At 36.1% G+C, this 27699-nt stretch overlaps 1 non-coding gene across 1 annotated transcript; it reads left to right on the top strand.

The window, feature by feature from the left end:
- The first annotated feature begins 21222 nt into the window (after positions 1–21222).
- On the top strand, positions 21223–21330 carry LOC130972744 (small nucleolar RNA R71). Its single transcript, XR_009083907.1, has one exon. It is a non-coding gene; the product is annotated as a small nucleolar RNA R71 (small nucleolar RNA).
- The last annotated feature ends 6369 nt before the right edge of the window (positions 21331–27699 follow it).

Genomic DNA, 27699 nt, shown 5'->3' with positions numbered 1-27699 from the left:
GATAATTATTTAATTTATATATGATTCCCGTTTAGAACAAAATTGAGACATACACTCTGATCACTATTAAAAAATAACTCAAAGAAAATCAAATAAAGGTTTGATAATTAATACGCACCATATGTAGTAAACCTTTGAATTTCAAATAATTATTAATAACTACGACATATAACTTCTTAATTTAATTATTTGACCAGCGAAGAAACTGAAATAAAATAAGATATATTAATTTAATTCATCGTAATCCTATTCCTATTCCACGTTTTTCAAGACAATTACAGTAGAAAAAAATTTAAATTGGAAATCAACGAAATTTACAAAAACATTTTTCAATTTGTATTTTTTTTTTTACTTTTTTGTCCAAATAAAAACAGAATATTTTTCGTCTTTTTTTGTTACATTTTCTCTAATGTCTAAAAATCACGAAGAAATCCAGCGGTACTCAAAATTCTAAACCAACTTGACAATGGTGTTTTTCATTATTAGTTGAAATACAAGGTAACTAACCTTTGAATTATCCAACCAAATGTGAATTTTAATTTCTTAGAAGAACATCAAGATAGGAAAAGTATGAAGAGCCAATAGAATATTTATACAATGTGTACAATGGAAGTTTATAAAGTATTAGAGATATAACCATTAGTGTTACTTTTTTTCATCGGTTGAATTTTTTGGGATGAGTGGTATCATGACATGGTATTAGAGTGTTAGATTTAAAAGGTCAAGAGTTCGATATTTAGTGAATCACAAAATCAATTTAATCTTTTTGGAAGATGTTTATTATCCCTAGTACTCGAATGGTTATTCTATATAGTATGAAAAATGTTCATTTTGTAACTCAATAGTCCAGTCTCCCTAGCGGGATCCTTCAAGATATTATCAAAGCCTTTGTAGGCCGTCAAAATTGGTTAAATCTATTGGCCAGTCATTCCTTTAAATGGGCGGATTTTGTCTCTAAAATTAAGTCCGTTTAAATTGCAGGTTAAATGGGTTGAACCCGATTAACTCGGAAAAAAATGACGGGTTAAATAGGTTAGCCCGCAGGCTAAACGGCTGGTCCGTTTATTTTTTTACATTTTTTTTTGAAAAATTAACATTTTTAGTTGATATTTCTCCCGATCTAATCCAAAAATTCAACTAATCAACTAAAAAAAAATTTATTTTTTATCTAAAAGTAATATTTTTTGTCAAAATATTTTTTAAAAAATAAAATAAAATGATAAACGAACTTGCCTGTTTAACTCATCAAGTTGACCATAAATGGTCTAGACTAAAAGATTTTAGCCCACAAATAAAACGAGTTTAAACAGGTCAACTCATTTAATCCACAAATTTAATGAGTCGGACCTAAATAGATCGGACTAGTCCGTTTGATGGTGTTACCCAAAAAGCATAGTGTGAGATAAGAATTAAATATATGAGAAGAAGAATATTATATGTGTTATTTTTGTGTACACTTTTTATATATTTTTATTGTTAATATTTAAAATAACTTATTAAAAGTAAAAAAATAAGTGTACAAGTGAATTAAATATTCACAAAAAATAGTACAAATAATATTTCTTTTAAATAAATCAATTGTTTGAACAATGAAATTAAACGTGCAAGGCTTTCATCCCATTACCCAAAACTTTAGAAAAATCTAATTGGTTTTATTAGTAATTACTAATTAGTAATTAATATTAATCTAAACGTACCACTTCATCTAAATAAAGAACGATTCTAAATTTTGACTTTATTGTCCGTACATACCGGCGTATTATTTTAGCTACTTGTCTCTTACGTAATTTGTTTGATAACTTTTTTTTTTCTTTCACCATGAATAATTAATATTTATTCAAAATTCAATAATAATATATAGTTCATCATCGAGAGATACACAATATATTTCATGAAAGGGCCATCTAGTGTACAGATGTGCCTGTACAGATTTTTGTCTTTTTGTGGCTGAAAAAGCGTATCATTAAAAGTGTTATTTAAAGAGAAAGTGTTACCCTTAATCGTTAACTTGGCTCTGATACCAATTTTTAAAATGTAATTTCTTTTTCAAAATTATTAACTCTTCATATTTTGCTTTATAGATTTGGTTGGTGGTACTTTATAATTTGTAATTTCATAATCAAAAGTATTGAGCATTTCTACTATTACTAATTCTAATTTCATTTTTATAGTTTTTCAATCTTGTTTTAGTTTATAATATTGATTATTGTATATAAAATCTTTTATTTGTTTGTCTTTTTCTTTAATATAATTTTTCAAATCTTCCAAAACTTCTTTTATTTCTACACTTTCTGTTGTTTCTAAATATCTTTTTAATTTTTCAACTTCATTCTCCATTTTTTCTTTCAACAGCTTTAATTCTTTTAAGTCATAATATGGTGTTCTAGGCATTTATAAATTTTTTAAGTTTAGCTCCAACTTGTTTATATTTGTTCTTATTTCTATCCTTTTTATTATAAGGTCATTAATTTCGAAACGAAGATTATTTAATTCCCTTTTATACTCCTTTATTTTACTTTTTAATTTTTTCGCCCTTTTTCTTTTTATTTTGTTTTCCGGTCTTTCAATCTTTGTATACTTCATTATTTATCTTAGAATTTCTGCAAATTCTATCATCGATTCATCACTATTTTCTAGAGATTCTATTAATTTTTCTAACTCTTCAACTTCTTCTTTCAATTTGTCATAGATTATTTTTAGAGCTTCAAATGCTCTTTGATTTATTTCAGAAAATTGTAAATAATTCAACCGATTTTCTCTTTCAAAGAGCTCTTGTTTCTTGTCTTGATAGGTTACATATATTTTCTCTTTATTTATTGTCATAACTTAGTGTTTAGGGTTTCATTTAATTTTTCGACCTTTTTTGTTAATTCTTTTATTTCAGAATTTTCTTCTTTAATCTTTAACTTAGATAAACTTAAAGGGCTATTAATTTTGGATTCTCTTATTTGAAAATTCGATGAAACTAATTTTCCTAATGGTTCTTTTAGTAAAAGAACTGAGTTTTCAATATCTTTATATTTTGGTATTTCTGTTTTTACAATTTTCTGAAATAATTCATCGACATAAATTCTTTCTCTGTTTTTAAATATTATACTATGATGGCTATTTGTTAAAGCATAATTTATTGCATATGTAATTGAAAATGGTTCATCGTCTTGTTCCATTAGATTCTTTCTGTGAAATTTATAAGCCAAACTTATAGATCTTCCAAGATTTTCAGTTGATAAAGGTATAGCATATCCAAGATGGGCATTGAATTTAACATTTACGTTTGCCAAGTTTCCATGAATAATTCCAATTATTTGATCAATTGGGTCATCAGTAATTCTTTTGTCACAGATTGCTAAGCTTATTGGTGAATTAATTCCTTTCATATATGTAGATTTGATTAAGACTTGTATAGTACTAATATGAATCCATCCAATTTTAGATCTTTTTTGTTGATCCTTAATTTTCTCAATCTGTTTACTCAATTCTTCATCATTTATCAAGGCTATTTCAAGTTCTCCATTAGCATATTTTATCTTTATAGGGGCTTCAAGTTGAATTTTTCCATAGTATATTATATTTTTTCTATTAAAAACTTCTTTTAAAAGATTTTGTTTATTAAAATTTTCATTTGATTTAAGGTTTAATTCTGTTTTTAGAACAGCCTGTTTTTCATTATCTAATAAGGCAGATAATCTATAATAATCAGATTCTTCCATTAATTCTAAACTTTCTAAATAATTCATAATTATGAGATTAAGATAAAGGCGTACCTTTCTGGAGAAAAACTTCCTTTATTTAGAATATTTTACATAAGATGTTTTTATCTCTAGAGGGGAGATTGTAGATACTAACTCCAGAGGGGAGTTTAGAATTGGTTTTTCCTAAGGGAATTCTTCTTCAAACTATAGAATCGCCTCGGCCGCTTCCTCCTTGCTCTCCTAGCATATGAGTACTCTTAGCCTCTGCTTTCTATTGTTTGATGCCTTCTACAATTGCCTAAGCAACCTATTTATAATGGTTGGGTCTGATGGACAATTCCCATCCTTACCCTTCTTATGACGTCATTGCTTACGTCATTGTTTATTATCTTGCACCAGCTACATTGTTGGTGCTCTATGACCTAAGCGCTTACGTCACTATGCAATAATGTTGAGAGATGCTTCAGATGTGCTGTCCTCCTTTTTCATCATGTGACCTTCAGATGCGTTGTCTTCTTCCTTTATCATGTGGGTTGATTCTGTTTTATTATTGCTTTCTTCAGATAACTCTGAGACACATAGCTGGCACTTGTGGTCTTCTCTGTCTTTTATCAAATAGCAGAGATTCCTATTTATCCCTTCGGGGAGCTTTTCTAAGAGTCCAGATAAGTTGTAGAATGCTGATTCAAATTCCACTAAGAGTCTCATCTCTCTTTCTTCAATTTCATTCCTTTTACTGGACACAAGCAAAGTATTTCTGCTTTTATAATTGATTCTTGTGTGAGATTCCCTTGTTATCTTTTGAGTTCTTTCGAAGACCCTTGCTAGTGTGCTGGCTAGTCTTCCTTCATGACTGTAGATTGTTAAATCTTGAACTTGATCAATTGGTTGAAAATTTCCTGGGAAGACGGACATGAAGATTACTTGATGTGCTGGAACCAAGCATTCTTCTTCTTCATTAAAAATAGGTTGACTATTCGTAAATTTTAGGGATATATCCTTTGGATTTACGTTGTCAATTATATTTTTAAATCTCTTTACTGCATCAATAAATCCTGCAGGAAACTCACTAATAATTTTCAAATCATTAAAAATTAAAATTGTATCAATTAATCCATACTGGAAAAACTAATAGGTGTCAGATGGGGAAGCCTCTGGAAATATAACTGGTGCACGAAATTGCAATCACACTTTTGCAACTCCGCACAACTAACCAGCAAGTGCACTGGGTCGTCCAAGTAATACCTTGCGTGAGCAAGGGTCGATCCCACGGAGGTTGTCGGCTTGAAGCAAGCTATGGTTATCTTGTAAATCTTAGTCAGGATATCAGAAATTATCAGGATTGATTGTGAAAAGCAAAAGAACATGTAATGGTTACTTGTATTGCAGTAATGGAGAATGGGTTGAGGTTTGGAGATGCTCCATCTTCCGAATCTCTGCTTTCCTACTGTCTTCTTCATCAAACACGCATGTCTCCTTCCATGGCAAGCTCGTGTAAGGTCTCACTGTTGTCAGCAGCTACCTCCCATCCGCGCAGTGAAAGCTAATGCAAAGCACTCTGTCACAGCGCCGCCAATCACCGGTTTGGTTCCCTCCCCTACCGGAATAGAATCACTCTTTTGCGTCTGTCACTAACGCCCAGTAGGTTACAGGTTTGAAGCACGTCACAGTCATTCAATCATTGAATCCTACTTAGAATACCACAGACAAGGTTTAGACCTTCCGGATTCTCTTGAATGCTGCCATCAGGTCCTGCCTATACCACGAAGACTCCGAAGAATCCAAGAGATAACTACTCAATCTGAGATAGAACAGAGGTGCTTGTCAGGCACATGTTCATGGTTGAGAATGATGATGATTGTCACGGATCATCACATTCATCCGGATTAAGAACAAGTGTTATCTTAGAATGGAAGCAAGCATGATTGAATAAGAAACAGTAGTAATTGCATTAATCCATCAAGACACAGCAGAGCTCCTCACCCCCAACCATGGGGTTTAGAGACTCATACTGTGGAAAGAAACGTGTACAAAATGTTATGAGATCATCCGGTACTGATTACAATGTCAAAAGGTCCTATATGTAGTAAAACTAGTATCCTAAGGTTTACAGAAATGAGTAAATGACAGAAAAATCCACTTCTGGGCCCACTTGGTGTGTGCTTGGGCTGAGCAATCAAGGAAATTCGTGTAGAGACCTTTTCTGGAGTTAAACGCCAACTTTGGTGCCAGTTTGGGCGTTTAACTCCAACTTTTATTCCAGTTCCGGCGTTTAACGCTGGAATTTCTGAGGCCGGATTGCTACGCGGGTTTGGGCCATCAAATCTTGGACAAAGTATGGACTATTATATATTGCTAGAAAGCCCTGGATGTCTACTTTCCAATGCCGTTGAGAGCGCGCCAATTGGGCTTCTGTAGCTCCAGAAAATCCACTTTGAGTGCAGGGAGGTCAGAATCCAACAGCATCTGCAGTCCTTTTCAGTCTCTGGATCAGATTTTTGCTCAGGACCCTCAATTTCAGTCAGAAAATACCTGAAATCACAGAAAAACACACAAACTCATAGTAAAGTCCAGAAAAGTGAATTTTAATTAAAAACTAATAAAAATATATTAAAAACTAACTAAAAGATACTAAAAACATACTAAAAACAGTGCCAAAAAGCATACAAATTATCCGCTCATCACAACACCAAACTTAAATTGTTGCTTGTCCCCAAGCAACGGAAAATCAGAATAGGATAAAAAGAAGAGAATATACTATAGACTCCAAAATATCAAAGAAACATAGTTCCAATCAGATGAGCGGGACTAGTAGCTTTTTGCCTCCGAACAGTTTTGGCATCTCACTCTATCCTTTGAAGTTCAGAATGATTGGCATCTATAAGAACTCAGAACTCAGATAGTGTTATTGATTATCTTAGTGAAGTACATTGATTCTTGAACATAGCCAGTGTATGAGTCTTGGCTGTGGCCCAAAGCACTCTGTCTTCCAGTATTACCACCGGATACATACATGCCACAGACACATAATTGGGTGAACCCTTTTGGATTGTGACTCAGCTTTGCTAAAGTCCCCAATTAGAGGTGTCCAGGGTTCTTAAGCACACTCTTGTTGCTTTGGATCACAACTTTATTTCCTTCTTTTTTTTCTTTTCTTTTTCTTTTTCTTTTTTTTTTTTTTCGAAATTTTTTTTTTCTCTTTTTTTTTTTTCACTGCTTTTCTTGCTTCAAGAATCAATTTGATGATTTTTCAGATCCTCAATAACAGTTCTCTTTCTCCTCATTCTTTCAAGAGCCAACAATTTTAACATTCTTAAAACAACAAATTCAAAAGACATATGCACTGTTCAAGCATTCATTCAGAAAACAAAAAGTATTGTCACCACATCAAACTAATTCAACTAGTTTCAGAGATAAATTTTGAAATCCTGTACTTCTTGTTCTTTTGTGATTAAAGCATTTTTCTTTTAAGAGAGGTGATGGATTCATAGGACATTCATAGCTTTAAGGCATGGTCTTTATTAATTTTATTAATTAAGAAAAAGACTCAAATATAGATATAAGATGAAACTAAAAATAAGGGAAAAGAATAGTAAAAAAAACGAAAAACAGAGGCTCCTAATGGTAGAGGTTTTCACAGAGTTAGGACTCAACAACCTTGATTTTGAGAAGTGGATGCTCCCCCAGCTTGAGAGGAGAGCTTTTGGCGCTTCAGTTCTTTGATTTCACGCCCCTGCTTCTCTTGTTCCTTCAGCAATTTGCAGATCATGCAGTTCTGATTCTGCTGTTCTTCCTTCAGTTGTTCCATAGTCTCTTGCAGCTTGTTGATAGATGCTTCTAGGCTGGCCCAGTAGCCAACTTCAGGGAGTTCAGGGAGGAACTCATGCGCCCTCCTCTTGATAGAGTTGTCTTGCACTTGTCCTTCCATTGACTTCTTGGTGATTGGGTGTTCAATGGGTATGAACTCATCTACTCCCATCTTCACCCCAGCCTCTTTGCAGAGCAAGGAAATCAAACTTGGATAAGCCAATTTGGCTTCAGTGGAGTTCTTGTTTGCAATTGTGTAAATCTCACAAGCAATCAAGTGATGGACCTCCACCTCCTTTCCAAGCATAATGCAGTGAATCATCACTGCTCTCTTGATGGTGACCTCAGAACGGTTGCTAGTGGGCAATATGGAACGCCCAATAAAGTCTAGCCAACCTCTTGCAATTGGTTTGAGGTCTCCCCTCTTGAGTTGGTTTGGGACACCCTTAGAATTGGTTATCCACTTAGTTCCAGGGAGGCATATGTCCTCTAGAACTTGATCCAACCCCTTATCTTCTCTCACCATCCTCCTTTTAAAGGAATCAGGATCATCTCTCAGTTGAGGCAACTGGAAGATTTCTCTTATTTGGTCCAGATGGAAGTATATAACTTTCCCTCTGACCATGGTTCTGTGGGTATGGTATGCAGTTCCAGTCATTCTTTGCTTATCTGTGAGCCACAGATTTGAATAGAATTCCTGAACCATGTTCCTTCCAACCTTTGTCTCAGGATTGGTCAGAACTTCCCAACCTCTGTTTCGAATTTGCTCTTGGATCTCCGGATATTCATCTTCTTTCAGATCAAATTTGACTTCCGGGATCACTGACCTCAGACCCATTATTTTGTGATAATGGTCTTCATGTTCTTTGGTTAAGAACTTCTCTTCATTCCAAAGATTCTTTGGATTAGTCTCTCTCTTTCCTCTTGAGTTGGTTTGTTTTCCCTTGGGAGCCATGATATTGATGAACCTTGGCTTAGTGATCACGGAAAAGCACACCAAACTTAGAGGTTTTGCTTGTCCTCAAGCAAAAAGAAAAGAAAGAAGATAAGAGGGGAAATTCGAATGGTGTGAGGAAGGAGGGGTGAGGAACATTCATTTATAGAGTGGGGGGAAGGAGATTTTCGAAAACAAAAGGGAGATTTGAAAGGAAATTTGAAAAGATATGAAAAATATTTGAGAAAAGGGTGAGTTTTTGAAAGAGATTTAAGATTATTTTGAAAAATATTTAGAAAAAAAAAATGGTTTTGATTTTTTAAGATTTGAAAGTGAGTGATGAATGATTGAAGTGTGATTTTGTAGAAAAGTATGGGTGAGAAAAGGAAAGTTTGAAAAAATCTGATTTGAAAACAAAATTGTGGTCCCCCCACCTTTCTGGCGTTAAACGCCCAGAATGGTACCCATTCTGGCGTTTAACGCCCACTTGGCACCCCTTTTGGGCGTTTAACGCCCAGCCAGGTACCCTGGCTGGCGTTAAACGCCAGAAAACCTTCCTCACTGGGCGTTTTTCTGAACGCCCAGTGATGCTGCACACCTGGCGTTAAACACCCAGAATGGTGCCCATTCTGGCGTTTAACGCCCAGAATGGTACCATTACTGGCGTTAAACGCCCAGAATGGTGCCCATTCTGGCGTTTAACGCCCAAAATGCCCCTTACTGGCGTTTTTTCGCCAGTAAGCTCATTTTCTCTGCTTTTTGAGCTGAATCCTTCTGTAACTCTGTGAATTCCTTCATTTTTGATACTTGCCTCTGTAAGAACTAATCTTACACCTTCCTAATGACTGGGTTGCCTCCCAGCAAGCGCTTCTTTACTGTCTTTAGCTGGACTTTCACTGAGAATCACTCAAGTCTCAGTTCTGAGCATTCCTGCTCAAAATTTCCTTCAAATTAGTGTTTGATCCTCTGTCCATTAACAATGAACTTACTGTCAGAATCAGTATCCTGAAGCTCAACATACCCATATGGTGACACTTTTGTAATCACATATGGACCCCTCCACCGGGATTTGAGTTTTCCTGGAAACAGTCTGAGCCTAGAGTTGAAGAGCAGAACTTTTTGTCCTGGCTCAAAGACTCTGGTTGACAATCTCTTGTCATGCCATTTCTTTGCCTTTTCCTTATAGATCTTAGCATTTTCAAAGGCATTGAGTCTGAACTCCTCTAGCTCATTTAGCTGGAGCAATCTTTTCTCACCAGCTAACTGTGCATCCATGTTTAGGAATCTGGTTGCCCAGTAGGCTTTATGTTCCAGTTCCACAGGCAAATGGCAGGCCTTCCCATACACCAATTGGTATGGAGAGGTGCCTATAGGAGTCTTGAATGCTGTTCTGTATGCCCACAGAGCATCATCCAAGCTCTTTGCCCAATCCTTTCTTCGGGACATTACAGTCCGTTCTAGGATTCTTTTCAGCTCTCTGTTAGAGACTTCAGCTTGCCCATTTGTCTGTGGATGATACGGAGTTGCCACTTTATGGCTGATTCCATATCTAACCATAGCAGAGTATAGCTGTTTATTGCAGAAATGAGTGCCCCCATCACTGATTAGCACTCTGGGGACGCCAAACCTGCTGAAAATGTTTTTCTGGAGGAATTTCAGCACAGTCTTGGTATCATTGTTGGGTGTAGCAATTGCTTCTACCCACTTGGATACATAGTCCACTGCCACCAGAATGTATGTGTTTGAGTATGATTGTGGGAATGGCCCCATGAAGTCAATTCCCCATACATCAAACAGCTCTATCTCTAATATCCCTTGTTGAGGCATGGCATATCCGTGAGGCAGGTTACCAGCTCTTTGGCAACTGTCACAGTTACGCACAAACTCTCGGGAATCTTTATAGAGAGTAGGCCAGTAGAAGCCGCACTGGAGAACTTTAGTGGCTGTTCGCTCACTTCCAAAGTGTCCTCCATACTGTGATCCATGACAGTGCCATAGGATCCTTCGTGCTTCTTCTCTGGGTATACACCTGCGGATCACTCCGTCAGCACATCTCTTAAAGAGATATGGTTCATCCCAAAGGTAGTACTTGGCATCTGAAATTAGTTTCTTTCTCTGCACATGACTGTACTCCTTGGGTATGAACCTCACAGCTTTATAATTTGCAATGTCTGCAAACCACGGAGCTTCCTGAATGGCAAATAGTTGCTCATCTGGGAAGGTCTCAGAGATCTCAGTAGAAGGGAGGGACGCCCCAACTACTGGCTCTATTCTGGACAGATGATCAGCTACTTGGTTCTCTGTCCCTTTTCTGTCTTTTATTTCTATATCAAACTCTTGCAGAAGCAATACCCATCTGATAAGCCTGGGTTTTGAATCCTGCTTTGTGAGTAAGTATTTAAGAGCAGCATGGTCAGTGTACACAATCACCTTTGATCCCACTAAGTAGGATCTAAACTTGTCAATGGCATAGACCACTGCAAGTAACTCTTTTTCTGTGGTTGTGTAATTCTTCTGTGCATCACTTAGAACACGGCTAGCATAATAAATGACATGCAGAAGTTTGTTATGCCTCTGTCCCAACACTGCACCAATGGCATGATCACTGGCATCACACATTAATTCAAATGGTAATGCCCAATCTGGTGCAGAGATGACTGGTGCTGTGACCAGTTTAGCTTTCAGGGTCTCAAATGCCTGCAGACACTGTGTGTCAAACACAAATGGCGTGTCAGCAGCTAGCAGGTTACTCAGAGGTTTAGCAATTTTCGAAAAATCCTTGATAAACCTTCTGTAGAATCCTGCATGCCCCAGAAAGCTTCTGATTGCCTTAACATTGGCAGGTGGTGGTAATTTTTCAATTACCTCTACCTTTGCCTTATCCACCTCTATTCCCCTGCTTGAAATTTTGTGCCCAAGGACAATTCCTTCAGTCACCATAAAGTGACATTTCTCCCAGTTTAAAACCAGGTTAGTCTCTTGGCATCTTTTCAGGACAAGTGATAGGTGGTTAAGACAGGAGCTAAATGAGTCTCCATATACTGAAAAGTCATCCATGAAGACTTCCAGAAATTTCTCTACCATATCTGAGAAGATAGAGAGCATGCACCTCTGAAAGGTTGCAGGTGCATTGCACAGACCAAAAGGCATTCTCCTATAGGCAAACACGCCTGAAGGGCAGGTGAATGCTGTTTTCTCTTGGTCCTGAGGGTCTACTGCAATTTGGTTGTAGCCTGAATAGCCATCCAAAAAGCAGTAGTAATCATGGCCAGCTAGTCTTTCTAGCATTTGGTCTATGAATGGTAAAGGAAAATGATCCTTTCTGGTGGCTGTATTGAGTCTTCTGTAGTCAATACACATGCGCCACCCTGTGACTGTCCTTGTAGGAACCAGTTCATTTTTTTCATTATGAACCACTGTCATGCCTCCCTTTTTGGGAACAACTTGGACAGGGCTCACCCAGGGGCTATCAGAAATAGGATAAATAATCCCAGCCTCCAGTAATTTAGTGACCTCTTTCTGCACCACCTCCTTCATGGCAGGATTTAGCCTCCTCTGTGGTTGAACCACTGGTTTGGCATTATCCTCCAATAGGATCTTGTGCATGCATCTGGCTGGGCTAATGCCCTTGAGATCACTTATGGACCACCCAAGAGCTGTCTTGTGTGTCCTTAGCACTTTAATCAGTGCTTCCTCTTCCTGTGAATTTAAGGCAGAGCTTATAATCACTGGAAAAGTGTCACCCTCTCCCAGAAATGCATATTTCAGGGATGGTGGTAATGGTTTGAGTTCAGGCTTAGGAGGCTTATCCTCCTCCTGAGGAATTTTCGAAAATTCCATTGCCTCCTCTGGCGCTTCCTGATCAGTTTGAGCATCCTTGAGGATGTTCTCAAGTTCTGATTCTAGGCTTTCAGCCATATTGATCTCTTCTACCAGAGAGTCAATAATGTCAGCGCCCATGCAGTCCTCTGGTGTGTCTGGATGCTGCATAGCTTTTACAGCATTCAACTTGAACTCATCCTCATTGACTCTCAAGGTTACTTCTCCCTTTTGTACATCAATGAGAGTTCGTCCAGTTGCTAGGAAGGGTCTTCCTAGAATGAGAGTTGCATTTTTATGCTCCTCCATTTCCAGCACCACAAAGTCTGTTGGAAAGGCAAATGGCCCAACCTTGACAATCATGTCCTCTATTATGCCTGATGGGTGTTTAATGGAGCCATCAGCAAGTTGGAGGCATATCCTGGTTGGTTTGACTTCTCCAATCAACCCAAGCTTTCTGATAGTGGATGCAGGTATTAAATTGATACTTGCTCCAAGATCACATAAGGCCACCCTGGTGTGAGTGCCTTCCAGTGTGCATGGTATCAGAAAGCTTCCAGGATCTTGAAGCTTTTCTGGTAAGCTTTTTAGAATGACTGCACTGCATTCTTCAGTGAGAAACACTTTTTCAGTTTCTCTCCAATCCTTCTTATGACTTAAGATCTCTTTCATGAACTTAGCATAAGAAGGTATTTGCTCAAGTGCCTCTGCAAAAGGAATCTTTATTTCAAGAGTCCTTAAATAGTCTGCAAAGCGGGCAAATTGCTTATCCTGTTCCGCTTTGCGGAGTTTCTGAGGATAAGGCATCTTGGCTTGATATTCTTCGACCTTAGATGCTGCAGGTTTATTCCTTACAGAAATGGTTGAAGAAGCCTTGTTAGGGGGATAATTATCAGAACTCTCAGGTTCCTGATTCTCCTTGGGCGTTTGAACGCCAGGAGTGGATGAAGTTTGGGCGTTAAACGCCAACTTCTCCCCCTTTTCTGGCGTTTGAACGCCAGAACTGGGCAGGGATTGGGCGTTTAACGCCAGCTTTCCTCCCTGTTCTGGCGTTTGAACGCCAGTTTTGGGCAAGGAATGGGCGTTTAACGCCAACTTTCCTTCCCTTTCTGGCGTTTGAACGCCAATAATATTCCTCTCTGGGCTCTTACTGTCCTCAGAGGGATTTTGAAAAGTGACTTGGTCATCCTCTGTCAACTGTTCCTTAATTGACTTCTTGCTCTTTCTAGCAGTGGCATTCAGTGTTTTCCCACTCCTCAGTTGAACTGCTTGACATTCTTCTGTTATTTGTTTAGATATTTGCTGTTTTGCTTGATTCAACTGTAGTTCTATGCTCTTGTTAGCAACCTTAGTATCATGGAGCATTTCTTTAAATTCTGCTAACTGTTCTGTCATCAGGAGCAATTGTTGATTAAGCTCTGTTATCTGTTCTTGAGGACTAGGGTCAATGACTTCCTCTTTTGGAGAGCACTCATTGCTAGAATACAAGTATTGGTTTCTAGCAACAGTGTCTATAAGCTCTTGAGCTTCTTCAATTGTCTTTCTCATGTGTATAGATCCACCAGCTGAGTGGTCTAAAGACATCTGAGCTTTTTCTGTGAGCCCATAGTAGAAAATGTCTAACTGTACCCACTCTGAGAACATTTCAGAGGGACATTTTCTTAGCATACCTCTATACCTCTCCCAGGCATCATAAAGGGATTCATTATCCTCTTGTTTAAAGCCTTGGATGTCCAGCCTTAGCTGGGTCATCCTTTTTGGAGGGTAAAAATGATTCAGGAATTTTTCTGATAACTGTTTCCATGTCTTTATGCTTGCTGTAGGTTGGTTATTCAACCACCTTTTTGCTTGATCTTTTACAGCAAATGGAAACAGTAACAGTCTGTAGACATCCTGATCTACCTCTTTATCACGTATTGTGTCAGCAATTTGTAAAAATTGTGCCAGAAACTCAGTAGGTTCTTCCTCTGGAAGACCGGAATACTGGCAATTTTGCTGCACTATGATAATGAGTTGAGGGTTTAGCTCAAAGCTGCTTGCTTTGATGGGGGGTACACAGATGCTACTCCCATATGCAGCTGTACTGGGGTTGGCATAGGACCCCAGAGTCCTTCTGGACTGGTTAATTCCACTTAAGTCCATCATGGACAAAAGGGAAATGATGATAATTGCAAGGAGATAAATGTTGTTTGTTTTTTTTTTTTTTTTTTTAAAAATTTTTTGAAATAACCGAAAAAAAAGAAAATTGAAAATAAAATAAAACAAGATAAAGGAAAAATATAATAAAATTCGAAAATTTAAAAATAAAATAAGATCAAAGCAAATTGAGAACTAAATCAATTAGTAAAGAAAAAGATTTTGAAAACAGCAATTAAGAAGATATGATTGAAAAATTTTTATGAAAAAGATTTGATTTTTTAAAAAGAGGAAAGAGAAAAACACAAAAAGACACCAAACTTAAAATTTTAGAAAATCAAACACTAATTTTTTTCGAAAATTTTAGAGGAAAAACACAAAGAGGACACCAAACTTAGAACTTTTATGAATCAAAAAGGGACTGAGAACATGCAAGAAAAATTCGAAAATTAAAAGAAGAAAAACAGAAAGCATGCAATTGACACCAAACTTAGAATATGAACTAGACTCAACTAAAAAGACTCTAAACCAACAAAAATAAAACAGTCCTAATCTAAGCAACAAGACAAGCCGTCAGTTGTCCAAACTCGAACAATCCCCGGCAACGGCGCCAAAAACTTGGTGCACGAAATTGCAATCACACTTTTGCAACTCCGCACAACTAACCAGCAAGTGCACTGGGTCGTCCAAGTAATACCTTGCGTGAGCAAGGGTCGATCCCACGGAGGTTGTCGGCTTGAAGCAAGCTATGGTTATCTTGTAAATCTTAGTCAGGATATCAGAAATTATCAGGATTGATTGTGAAAAGCAAAAGAACATGTAATGGTTACTTGTATTGCAGTAATGGAGAATGGGTTGAGGTTTGGAGATGCTCCATCTTCCGAATCTCTGCTTTCCTACTGTCTTCTTCATCAAACACGCATGTCTCCTTCCATGGCAAGCTCGTGTAAGGTCTCACTGTTGTCAGCAGCTACCTCCCATCCGCGCAGTGAAAGCTAATGCAAAGCACTCTGTCACAGCGCCGCCAATCACCGGTTTGGTTCCCTCCCCTACCGGAATAGAATCACTCTTTTGCGTCTGTCACTAACGCCCAGTAGGTTACAGGTTTGAAGCACGTCACAGTCATTCAATCATTGAATCCTACTTAGAATACCACAGACAAGGTTTAGACCTTCCGGATTCTCTTGAATGCTGCCATCAGGTCCTGCCTATACCACGAAGACTCCGAAGAATCCAAGAGATAACTACTCAATCTGAGATAGAACAGAGGTGCTTGTCAGGCACATGTTCATGGTTGAGAATGATGATGATTGTCACGGATCATCACATTCATCCGGATTAAGAACAAGTGTTATCTTAGAATGGAAGCAAGCATGATTGAATAAGAAACAGTAGTAATTGCATTAATCCATCAAGATACAGCAGAGCTCCTCACCCCAACCATGGGGTTTAGAGACTCATACTGTGGAAAGAAACGTGTACAAAATGTTATGAGATCATCCGGTACTGATTACAATGTCAAAAGGTCCTATATGTAGTAAAACTAGTATCCTAAGGTTTACAGAAATGAGTAAATGACAGAAAAATCCACTTCTGGGCCCACTTGGTGTGTGCTTGGGCTGAGCAATCAAGGAAATTCGTGTAGAGACCTTTTCTGGAGTTAAACGCCAGCTTTGGTGCCAGTTTGGGCGTTTAACTCCAACTTTTATTCCAGTTCCGGCGTTTAACGCTGGAATTTCTGAGGCCGGATTGCTACGCGGGTTTGGGCCATCAAATCTTGGACAAAGTATGGACTATTATATATTGCTGGAAAGCCCTGGATGTCTACTTTCCAATGCCGTTGAGAGCGCGCCAATTGGGCTTCTGTAGCTCCAGAAAATCCACTTTGAGTGCAGGGAGGTCAGAATCCAACAGCATCTGCAGTCCTTTTCAGTCTCTGGATCAGATTTTTGCTCAGGACCCTCAATTTCAGTCAGAAAATACCTGAAATCACAGAAAAACACACAAACTCATAGTAAAGTCCAGAAAAGTGAATTTTAATTAAAAACTAATAAAAATATATTAAAAACTAACTAAAAGATACTAAAAACATACTAAAAACAGTGCCAAAAAGCATACAAATTATCCGCTCATCAATAACCAGCTTTGTTAGCTGTTCTTTGGCAATAGGATAATATCCCAAGATTGCCCTTTTTTCTTCAGTCCAATTTAGGACTATGTTAAGGGTTTCTCTGAGATTTGATCTACAGACCCTTTTCTTTTCCTTGATTTCGGCCCTTGTAGGAATGTTTCTTATTATTCCTATTCTCTGGGTTTGAATTGGAGCTTTATCTGCTCTTTTTAGGGTTTGCTCTGGATGAAGAGCTTCATATTCCCTGAAAGATTCATTTGCTTCTTCCAGTGTTAAAAACCCTCCTTTATGAATTATCCTTGATTGATGTGTAAATGGTGCTGCTTTTTCCCAGGCATCATATACTCCTTTCATGGGGCCATTATAAATTACATAATATTTTTTATCTTGGGTGGATTTTTTGATAATTTCAGCAATTGTTTTATTTTCTGGAATTTTTTCTTCACCTGATTTGTCCACCACGCTTAGCTGGCTGAACTCTGATGGTTTTGGTTGTTGTGTTGATTTGATTGCTTCGATGGCCTTTTTGAGGGATTGGATCTGTGTTCTTATTTGCTGACAATGCTTGCATTTTTCAAGTTCTTGTTCGTATTTCTGAATTTCTTGATCTAATGCGTTGTAGACGAACTCCATTCTCTTGTTAATGTATCTGCAATAACATTTTTGTCACCCTTAATATATTCAATTTTTATTGGATATTGTAACAAAAATAATTGCCATCTTACCAATCGTCCATGATTATAATCAACTTTTAAATTATATCGTATGAAACCTGTTAGATAACTTGAGTCTGTCCTTAATGTAAATTCTCTGGGTAGTAAATCAATTTTCCATTTCTTAAGAGATTTAATTGCTGCTAGAGTTTCCTTTTCATGAGTGGTATATCTCCGTTCTGTTGGAGTAAAAGTCCCTGAAATATACCTGCAAAGTAATTCCTTTGGGGAATATTTAGAATCTAGTGATTCTTTTTCTTGTTCCAAACTTTTTATAGCTTTCTTAGCTTTTAGACATCCTGACCAGGTTATGTCTGAAGCATCTGTTTCTACTATTAAGTAGTCATTTTCTTATGGAATATAAAGTTCTGAAAATTTTTCACATAATTGTTTAATCATTTGAATTTGCATACTGTCTTTTTCATCCCATTTCCATTCTTTTTTAGTACTTATTTTTGGAAATAAGCTTTTAGTGTGTTCTGTTATATTCTTTAAAAATCCTTGATCAGAAATATAATTTATACATCCTAAAAATCTTTGTAATTATTTTCTATCTTCTATTTTATTAGGAAATAAATTTACCTTTTCTAGGACATTTGGCTGAAGTTTTAGCTTTCCTTGAGTGGATAGAATTAATCCAAGAAACTCTATTTCTTGTTTTGCTATTCTTACTTTCTTTTTGCTAAGAATTAGTCCTTTTTCTTTACATCTTTCTAAAACTATTAATAATTTTTGAAGATGATCTTCTTTATTCTGTTTTGTAAAAATTAGTATATCATCAATGTACACTAAAACAAATTCATTTAAGTCTTTTAGATTTTCTTCCATAAATCTTTGATAAATACCTGGAGCTTGTTTTAATCCAAATGGTAATACATTCCATTCATAGAGTAACACACTTGTTGATTCTTTTGTTGGGCAAGTAAAAGCAGTTAATTTCTTTGTTTCTTCGTCTAAACGAAGTTGCCAATATCCTGATTTTGCATCAAGAGATGAAAACCAAGTCGCTCCTTTTATTTTTTCTAACATAGAATCTTTTCTTGGAAGTTTATGAGCATCACCAATAGTTGCTTCATTCATTTTCTTATAGTTAATAACCATTCTTCGTTTTCTCCTTTTAATTTCATTATTGTTTTCGACATAAAAGGCTGGAGCCGCATGAGGACTTTTACTTAATCTTATAATTCCTTTCTCCAAAAGATCTCTACATTCTAAAGAGAACTCTTCTCTATCTCTTGCGGAATAAGGAATTTTATTTGGAACATTTATCTCTTTTGTAGGATCTTTTAATTTAATGCTTACTAATTCGTTATTTGTATTTTTAATATCTAAAGGATTTTCAGCACAAATTTCATCCAAAAGTTCCTCTATCTTTATTTCAAGATTATTTTTTGGAATGTTTATCTGAAAGTATAAATTTAAATAACATGTTTCTAATATAGAAAATATTTTAAATTTTAAGATCTTATCTATAGTAGTAGTTGGTATTTTTATACGTTTTGATTTTTGATTTATTGAAGAATCATGTGGAGCTTTTAAAACTATATATGTTAATTCTTGAATGAATGGATGATATAGTTTTAAAAAGTTATTTCCTATGATAAAATCCATTCCAGAATCTAACATATATATAGATGGAACAATGAACCGATAATTTTGAATAAAAATTTCAGTCATCTCTGTTTTTTGGTCAATTTTATGTATTGATTTGTCAGCTATTCTAACTCTTAATGGTTTCTTTAATTTTTTCCAATCAAGTTTTATGTTTGAACTAGCAAAGCATTGTGTTGGGGTGATTGGTGAATGGGTGAAGAAGAGAGAGGGTGGTGGGGTTGGTGGGGATCCTGTGGGGTCCACAGATCCTTAGGTGTCAAGGAAAAGTCATTCCTGCACCAAATGGCATTCAAAAACACGTTTTGAGCCAATTCTGGCGTTAAACGCCGGGCTGGTGCCCATTTCTGGCGTTTAACGCCAGGTTCTTGCCCTTTCCTGGCGTTTAACGCCAGTCTGGTGCCCCTTTCTGGCGTTAAACGCCCAGAATGGTGCCAGACTGGGCGTTAAACGCCCAACTGCTAGCCTCACTGGCGTTTAAACGCCAGTGAGTTCTTCCTCCAGGGTGTGCTATTTTTCTTCCTGTTTTTCATTCTGTTTTTGCTTTTTCAATTGATTTTGTGACTTCTTATGATCATCAACCTACAAAAAACATAAAATAACAAAGGAAAATAGATTAAATATAACATTGGGTTGCCTCCCAACAAGCGCTTCTTTAATGTCAGTAGCTTGACAGAGGGCTCTCATGGAGCCTCACAGATACTCAGAGCAATGTTGGAACCTCCCAACACCAAACTTAGAGTTTGAATGTGGGGGTTCAACACCAAACTTAGAGTTTGGTTGTGGCCTCCCAACACCAAACTTAGAGTTTGACTGTGGGGGCTCTGTTTGTCTCTGATTTGAGAGAAGCTCTTCATGCTTCCTCTCCATGATGACAGAGGGATATCCTTGAGCCTTAAACACATAGGATTTTTCATTCACTTGAATGATCAGTTCACCTCCATCAACATCAATCACAGCCTTTGCTGTGGCTAGGAAGGGTCTGCCAAGGATGATAGATTCATCCATGCATTTCCCAGTCTCTAGGGCTATGAAATCAGCAGGGATGTAATGGTCTTCAATCTTTACCAGAACATTCTCTACAAGTCCATGAACTTGTTTTCTTGAATTGTCTGCCATCTCTAATGAGATTCTTGCAGCTTGTACCTCAAAGATCCCTAGCTTCTCCATTACAGAGAGAGGCATGAGGTTTACACTTGACCCTAAGTCACACAGAGCCTTCTTGAAGGTCATGGTGCCTATGGTACAAGGTATGGAAAACTTCCCAGGATCTTGTCTCTTTTGAGGTAATTTCTGCCTAGACAAGTCATCCAGTTCTTTGGTGAGCAAAGGAGGTTCATCCTCCCAAGTCTCATTTCCAAATAACTTGTCATTTAGCTTCATGATTGCTCCAAGGTATTTAGCAACTTGCTCTTCAGTGACATATTCATCCTCTTCAGAGGAAGAATACTCATCAGAGCTCATGAAAGGCAGAAGTAAGTCCAATGGAATCTCTATGGTCTCATTTTGAGCCTCAGATTCCCATGGTTCCTCATTAGGGAACTCGTTGGAGGTCAGTGCACGCCCACTGAGGTCTTCCTCAGTGGCGTTCACTTCCTCTCCTTCCTCTCCAAATTCGGCCATGTTGATGGCCTTGCACTCTCCTTTTGGATTTTCTTCTGTATTGCTTGGGAGAGTACTAGGAGGGAGTTCAGTAATTTTCTTACTCAGCTGTCCCACTTGTGCCTCCAAATTTCTTATGGAGGACCTTGTTTCAGTCATGAAACTTTGAGTGGTTTTGATTAGATCAGAGACCATGGTTGCTAAGTCAGAGGGGTTCTGCTTAGAATTCTCTGTCTGTTGCTGAGAAGATGATGGAAAAGGCTTGCCATTGCTAAACCTGTTTCTTCCACCATTATTGTTGAAACCTTGTTGAGGTCTCTCTTGATTCTTCCATGAGAAATTTGGGTGATTTCTCCATGAAGAATTATAGGTGTTTCCATAGGGTTCTCCTAGGTAATTCACCTCTTCCATTGAAGGGTTCTCAGGATCATAAGCTTCTTCTTCAGATGAAGCTTCCTTAGTACTGCCAGGTGCATTTTGCATTCCAGACAGACTTTGAGAAATCAAATTGACTTGTTGAGTCAATATCTTGTTCTGAGCCAGTATGGCATTCAGAGTATCAATCTCAAGAACTCCTTTCTTCTGACTTGTCCCATTGTTCACAGGATTCCTTTCAGAAGTGTACATGAATTGGTTATTTGCAACCATTTCAATGAGCTCTTGAGCTTCTGTAGGCGTCTTCTTCAGATGAAGAGATCCTCCAGCAGAGCTATCCAAGGACATCTTGGATAGTTCAGACAGACCATCATAGAAAATACCTATGATGCTCCATTTAGAAAGCATGTCTGAAGGACATTTTCTGATCAATTGTTTGTATCTTTCCCAAGCTTCATAGAGGGATTCACCATCCTTCTGTCTGAAGGTTTGGACTTCCACTCTAAGCTTACTCAATTTTTGAGGTGGAAAGAACTTTGCCAAGAAGGCATTGACTAGCTTTTCCCAAGAGTCCAGGCTTTCTTTAGGTTGAGAGTCCAACCATATTCTAGCTCTGTCTCTTACAGCAAAAGGGAATAGCATCAGTCTGTAGACCTCAGGGTCAACCCCATTAGTCTTGACTGTGTCACAGATTTGCAAGAACTCAGCTAAAAACTGATGAGGATCTTCCAGTGGAAGTCCATGGAACTTGCAATTCTGTTGCATTAGAGAAACTAACTGAGGCTTAAGCTCAAAGTTGTTTGCTCCAATGGCAGGGATAGAGATGCTTCTCCCATAGAAGTCGGGAGTAGGTGCAGTAAAGTCACCCAGCACCTTCCTTGCATTGTTGGCATTGTTGTTGTTTTCGGCTGCCATATCTTCTTCTCCTTTGAAGAATTCGGTTAGGTCCTCTACAGAGAGTTGTGCCTTAGCTTCTCTTAGCTTTTGCTTCAAGGTCCTCTCAGGTTCAGGGTCAGCTTCAACAAGAATGCCTTTGTCTTTGTTCCTGCTCATATGAAAGAGAAGAGAACAAGAAAATATGGAATCCTCTATGTCACAGTATAGAGATTCCTTGAGGTGTCAGAAGAAAAGAAAAATGGAAGACAGAGGTAGAAAATTCGAACTTATCAAAGAAGATGGAGTTCGAATTCTGCATTAAGGGATAGTGTTAGTCCATAAATAGAAGGATGTGAGAAGAAGGGAAGTAATTTTCGAAAATTAAGTAAAAGATTTTAAAAACATTTTGAAAAACACTAATTGATTTTCGAAAATAAAAGTGGGGAAGAAATCAAGTGATTTTTGAAAAAGATTTTGAAATTAGAAATCAAAAAGATTTGATTGAAAACTATTTTGAAAAAGATGTGATTAAAAAAAGATATGATTGGTTTTAAAAAGATGTGATTGAGAAGATATGATTTGAAAAACAATTTTGAAAATATTTGATTTTAAAAATTAATGACTTGCCTAACAAGAAAAGATATGATTCAAACATTAAACCTTTCTCAACAGAAAAGGTAACAAACTTGAGATGTTCAATCAAATCATTAATTGTTAGTAAGTATCTTTGAAAAAGGAAAGAAATTGATTTTGAAAACATTTGATTGAAAAGATATGATTTGAAAAAGATTTGATTTTGAAAAACTTTGAAAACTTGAAAAAAATTGATTTGAAAAACAAAATCTTCCCCCTTGTGCCATCCTGGCGTTAAACGCCCAGAATGGTATCCATTCTGGCGTTTAACGCCCAAAATGCTACCTTTTTGGGCGTTAAACGCCCAACCAGGTACCCTGGCTGGCGTTTAAACGCCAGTCTGTCCTTCTTCACTGGGCATTTTGAACGCCCAGCTTTTTCTGTGTAATTCCTCTGCTGTATGTTCTGTATCTTCAATTCTCTGTATTATTGACTTGAAAAGACACAAATTAAAAATATTTTTGGATTTTTAATAATGAGGAATAATCAAAATGCAACTAAAATCAAATAGATAATGCACGCAAGACACCAAACTTAGCAGTTTGTATACTACTGACACTAACAAAACACTCAAGTCAATAGAATTCAAAGATCAAAACAAGGAAATCATCAAGAATCAACTTGAAGATTAATGAAGACACATGCATAAATTCGAAAAAATGCAAGAAGAACAGAAACATGCAATTGACACCAAACTTAAAATGAGACACTAGACTTAGACAAGGAATATTTTTGGTTTTTTCGAAAATTAAGTGGAAGAAGAAAATAAAGGTATCAAAATTCTTAATGAGAATTCCAGGAATCATGCAATGTTAGTCTAAAGCTTTAGTCTAAAGGAATTAGACATAACTAGCTAAGCTTCAGCAGGACATTGCATTCAAGAGCTAAATTGATGATGATCAATCAGCTTTGGTGATGATAAGAACATCACCTTGAAACACTAGAATTCATTCTTAAGAACTCTGAAGAAAAATAATACCTAATCTAAGCAACAAGATGAACCGTCAGTTGTCCATACACAAAACAATCCCCGGCAACGGCGCCAAAAACTTGGTGCACGAAATTGTGATCACTACAACTCAAATAATCCCTAGTAATGGCTCCAAAGACTTGGTGCTCAATACCATGGCATAAACACAACTTCGCACAACTAACCAGCAAGTGCACTGGGTCGTCCAAGTAATAAACCTTACGTGAGTAAGGGTCGATCCCACGGAGATTGTTACTATGAAGCAAGCTATGGTCACCTTGTAAATCTCAGTCAGGCAGACTCAAATGGGTATAGTGATAAACGAATAAAGCATAAAGATAAAGATAGAGATACTTATGTATATCATTGGTGAGAGCTTCAGATAAGCGAATGAAGATGCCTTCCCTTCCGTCTCTCTGCTTTCCTACTGTCTTCATCCAATCCTTCTTACTCCTTTCCATGGCAAGCTTATGCAAGGGTTTCACCGTTGTCAGTGGCTACCTCCCATCCTCTCAGTGAAAACGTCGCCTATGCTCTGTCACAGCATGGGTAATCAGCTGTCGGTTCTCGGTCAGGCCGGAATAAAATCCATCGATCCTTTTGCGTCTGTCACTAACGCCCCACCTGCTAGGAGTTTGAAGCACGTCACAGTCATTCAATCATTGAATCCTACTCAGAATATCACAGACAAGGTTAGACCTTCCGGATTCTCTTGAATGCCGCCATCAGTTCTCGCCTATACCACGAAGACTCTGATCTCACGGAATGGCTGGCTCGTTTGTCAGGCGAGCACTCGGTTGTCAGGCGATCAACCATGCATCGTGTATCAGGAATCCAAGAGATATTCACTAAGCCTCATATGCTTGTAGAACAAGAGTGGTTGTCAGTCACTTTGTTCATAAGTGAGAATGATGATGAGTGTCACGGATCATCACATTCATCAAGTTGAAGAACAAGTGATATCTTGGACAAAGAACAAGCGGAATTGAATAGAAGAACAATAGTAATTGCATTAATACTCGAGGTACAGCAGAGCTCCACACCTTAATCTATGGTGTATAGAAACTCCACCGTTGAAAATACATAAGAACAAGGTCTAGGCATGGCCGTGAGGCCAGCCTCCCAAATGATCTAAGAACTAGATGTCCAAAGATGATCAAAGGATCTAAAATAATCCCAAGATGTCAAATACAATAGTAAAAGGTCCTACTTATAGAAAACTAGTAGCCTAAGGTGTACAAAGATGAGTAAATGACATAAAAATCCACTTCCGGGCCCACTTGGTGTGTGCTTGGGCTGAGCAATGAAGCATTTTCGTGTAGAGACTCTTCTTGGAGTTAAACGCCAGCTTTGGTGCCAGTTTGGGCGTTTAACTCCCATTTAGGTGCCAGTTCCGGCGTTTAACGCTGGAATTTCTGTAGGTGACTTTGAACGCCGGTTTGGGCCATCAAATCTTGGGCAAAGTATAGACTATCATATATTGTTGGAAAGCCCAGGATGTCTACTTTCCAACGCCGTTGAGAGCGCACCAATTGGGCTTCTGTAGCTCCAGAAAATCCACTTCGAGTGCAGGGAGGTCAGAATCCAACAGCATCTGCAGTCCTTTTGAGTCTCTGAATCAGATTTTTGCTCAGATCCCTCAATTTCAGCCAGAAAATACCTGAAATCACAGAAAAACACACAAACTCATAGTAAAGTCCAGAAAAGTGAATTTTAGCTAAAAACTAATAAAAATATAATAAAAACTAACTAAAAGATACTAAAAATATACTAAAAACAATGCCAAAAAGCGTACAAATTATCCGCTCATCAGTCATATAATCTCTTATAGTTCCTTTAGTATGAAATCCTATGTAATTCCAAATATCTCTTCCAGACAATTCACTAAGCTTTGGATTAGTAAAAGCTTCTAATAAAAAGGAATTCAACCAATTTTCGAAAATTTATTTTTCATTCTTTTTACAGTCTAAATCAAGCATTCTTTCTCCTTCCATTTCCTGGATTTTAGGAACGTACTTTGATGGTATTTTTGTATATTTTGAATCTTTATTTATAAACCCTTTTTTGAAAGCATAATTATCAAAACCTGTTTCCCATTTATATTGAGATTGGTTATCTTTAGATGTTCCAGCTTCATTTTTTATTTGTATTGGAATTGCTGGTTCTTCGTCACTTGAATAATCTAGGATGTGTTCTTCATTTTCTATATTTTCAGAATTTACTAATTCTTCTTCTATTTGAAATCCTTGTTCCATAATATTATTTTCTTGAGCCATTTTTAATTGTTTAAAAAGCATTGTAACTTCTTCTAATTTTTCTTCAATATTCATAATTTTAGTGGTGGTTTTACTTTTAGATCTGTTATGTTGATTATATTTTGAAATTTTTCTTCTTTGGGATTCTCTTTTTCTTTATTTCTTTGAAATTTTATGGATACTAATATTTCTTCAAGCATATCTACTATAGAATTTAATTGTGGGTTAAAAGTATGATAAAGATGTGGGGAATCATTTCCATGGTAACATTTCTTAGAAATTCCGTGTGAAAAATAAGTTTTTTCAGGTTTTTGAAGTCCTTCAATAAAACTTATAGTAAAATAAATATTTTGAGAAAAATCATTTTGTATTGATTTTAAGAATTCAGTGTCATTACAGTTAACATTAGTTAAAATCATTAATTTTTGGTCTATTAATTTTGATAACTTGATTATTTCTTCTCTTAAATCTTTTAATTTACTTTTTTCCATTAGGTGACGCTTTTTTTGTGAAGAGTTACGGTTTAAAGTGTGGCTTTAAAAAGTGTGGTGTAGACAAATCTTTAAATCTGTACCAACTTTTGCTCTGTATACTAAAATTCTCCTTCATGAAAATGATAGATAAAGTATGAGAATAAAAGAGATATATAGTTATCAGTCAAAGTCTAACCAACGATTTTTATAAAAAGTTTTATTTAGCTTTAATGTAGTTCTAGTGTGAGATCAAAATTAAATAATTAATAAAATATTTTATATATCAATAATACAATAATAAAGTTGATAATCTGAAAAATAAGTACAAATCCCAAAAGTATAAAATTAATCATGGATGCATCAATACATTTATTTATTATTATTCTTCTTAATTCTATAGAAAATATTTTATTTAAATTAAAAGAAAAATAATAAATAAATGTATTGATCTGATACATCCATGATTGATTTTGTATCTCTGGAGTTTGTACTTATTCTCCAAATTATTGACCTTGTTCTTGTACTGCTGTTATGTAGGACATTTCGCTAATTATTTAATTTTGACCTCACGCGGTAGAACTACATTAAAGTTAAATAAATTTTTTTTGAATTTAAATAGGACACTTTAAACTTTAAAAACCAACAGAATTATGCCAAAATGTAGCAACTAATTTACTATTTTATCCTATAATTATTGTACGCACATAAATTGATATGTTGATATTATTGGTTACCAAAAATTGCAAAAACGAAGAGCAAAATAAAATAAAAAAGTTTACCAAAAATCTTAGAAAAGATACCATGAAATGCCAGATGATCAATTGCCAAGTAGAATTCACAAGTCAGCATTTGTGGTAGCCAGGTGATCTAAAAGTTGAATAATTATTATTATTATTATTATTATTATTATTATTATTATTATTATTATTATTATTATTATTATTATTATTATTAAAATTCAGTCTTTATTCAGTTATTATAAAAATTATTATAATTTTTAAAATTTATCTTTAGTCAGTTTTTTTTTAATTTATTATTATTTAATTAATTTAAATATCTACTTTTACGTACTAATTATTTAAAAAATTAAAAAAAATATTTATTTTTTATTTTTTATTTTTTAAAAATTAAATAAAAAATAATATTTAAAAAATACCTAATTGTACTGATTAATTATTCCCATTAAATTTTCTAGCTATAATTATAATAAGGTTTAATTATTCAGTTGGTCCTTATAGTTTCGTGAAATTTTCAATTAAATTTTTATATTTTTTTCTTTTTAATTGATCCCTGCACTAAATTTTTTTTCAATTACGTTCTTTTTAATATAGTAATTGGCTTAATTTTATAAGGATCTAACTAAAAAAAAAATTAGTATAGGGACTTAAATAAAAAAATTGTAGGAACTCCAATTAAAAAAAAAATTGGTACAAAAACTCAATTAAAAAAAAATATAAAAATCTAATTAAAAATTTCACAAAATTATAGAAACTAACAGAATAATTAAACCTTATAATAATAGTTCAGATTAACGGTATAGTGACGATATCCGATGAAGTTTGACATACATACAAACTTAATTCTCTGTCAAATTTAGAATATATATAGAACATTCAACATCATCATCATCATCATAATAATAATAATAGTAATTTTTTATCTGAAAAAGAGT

This window comes from Arachis stenosperma, chromosome 3, assembly GCF_014773155.1.
Source record: "Arachis stenosperma cultivar V10309 chromosome 3, arast.V10309.gnm1.PFL2, whole genome shotgun sequence".
NCBI classification, from domain to species: domain Eukaryota; kingdom Viridiplantae; phylum Streptophyta; class Magnoliopsida; order Fabales; family Fabaceae; genus Arachis; species Arachis stenosperma.
This window is presented reverse-complemented; position numbering and strand designations above follow the sequence as displayed.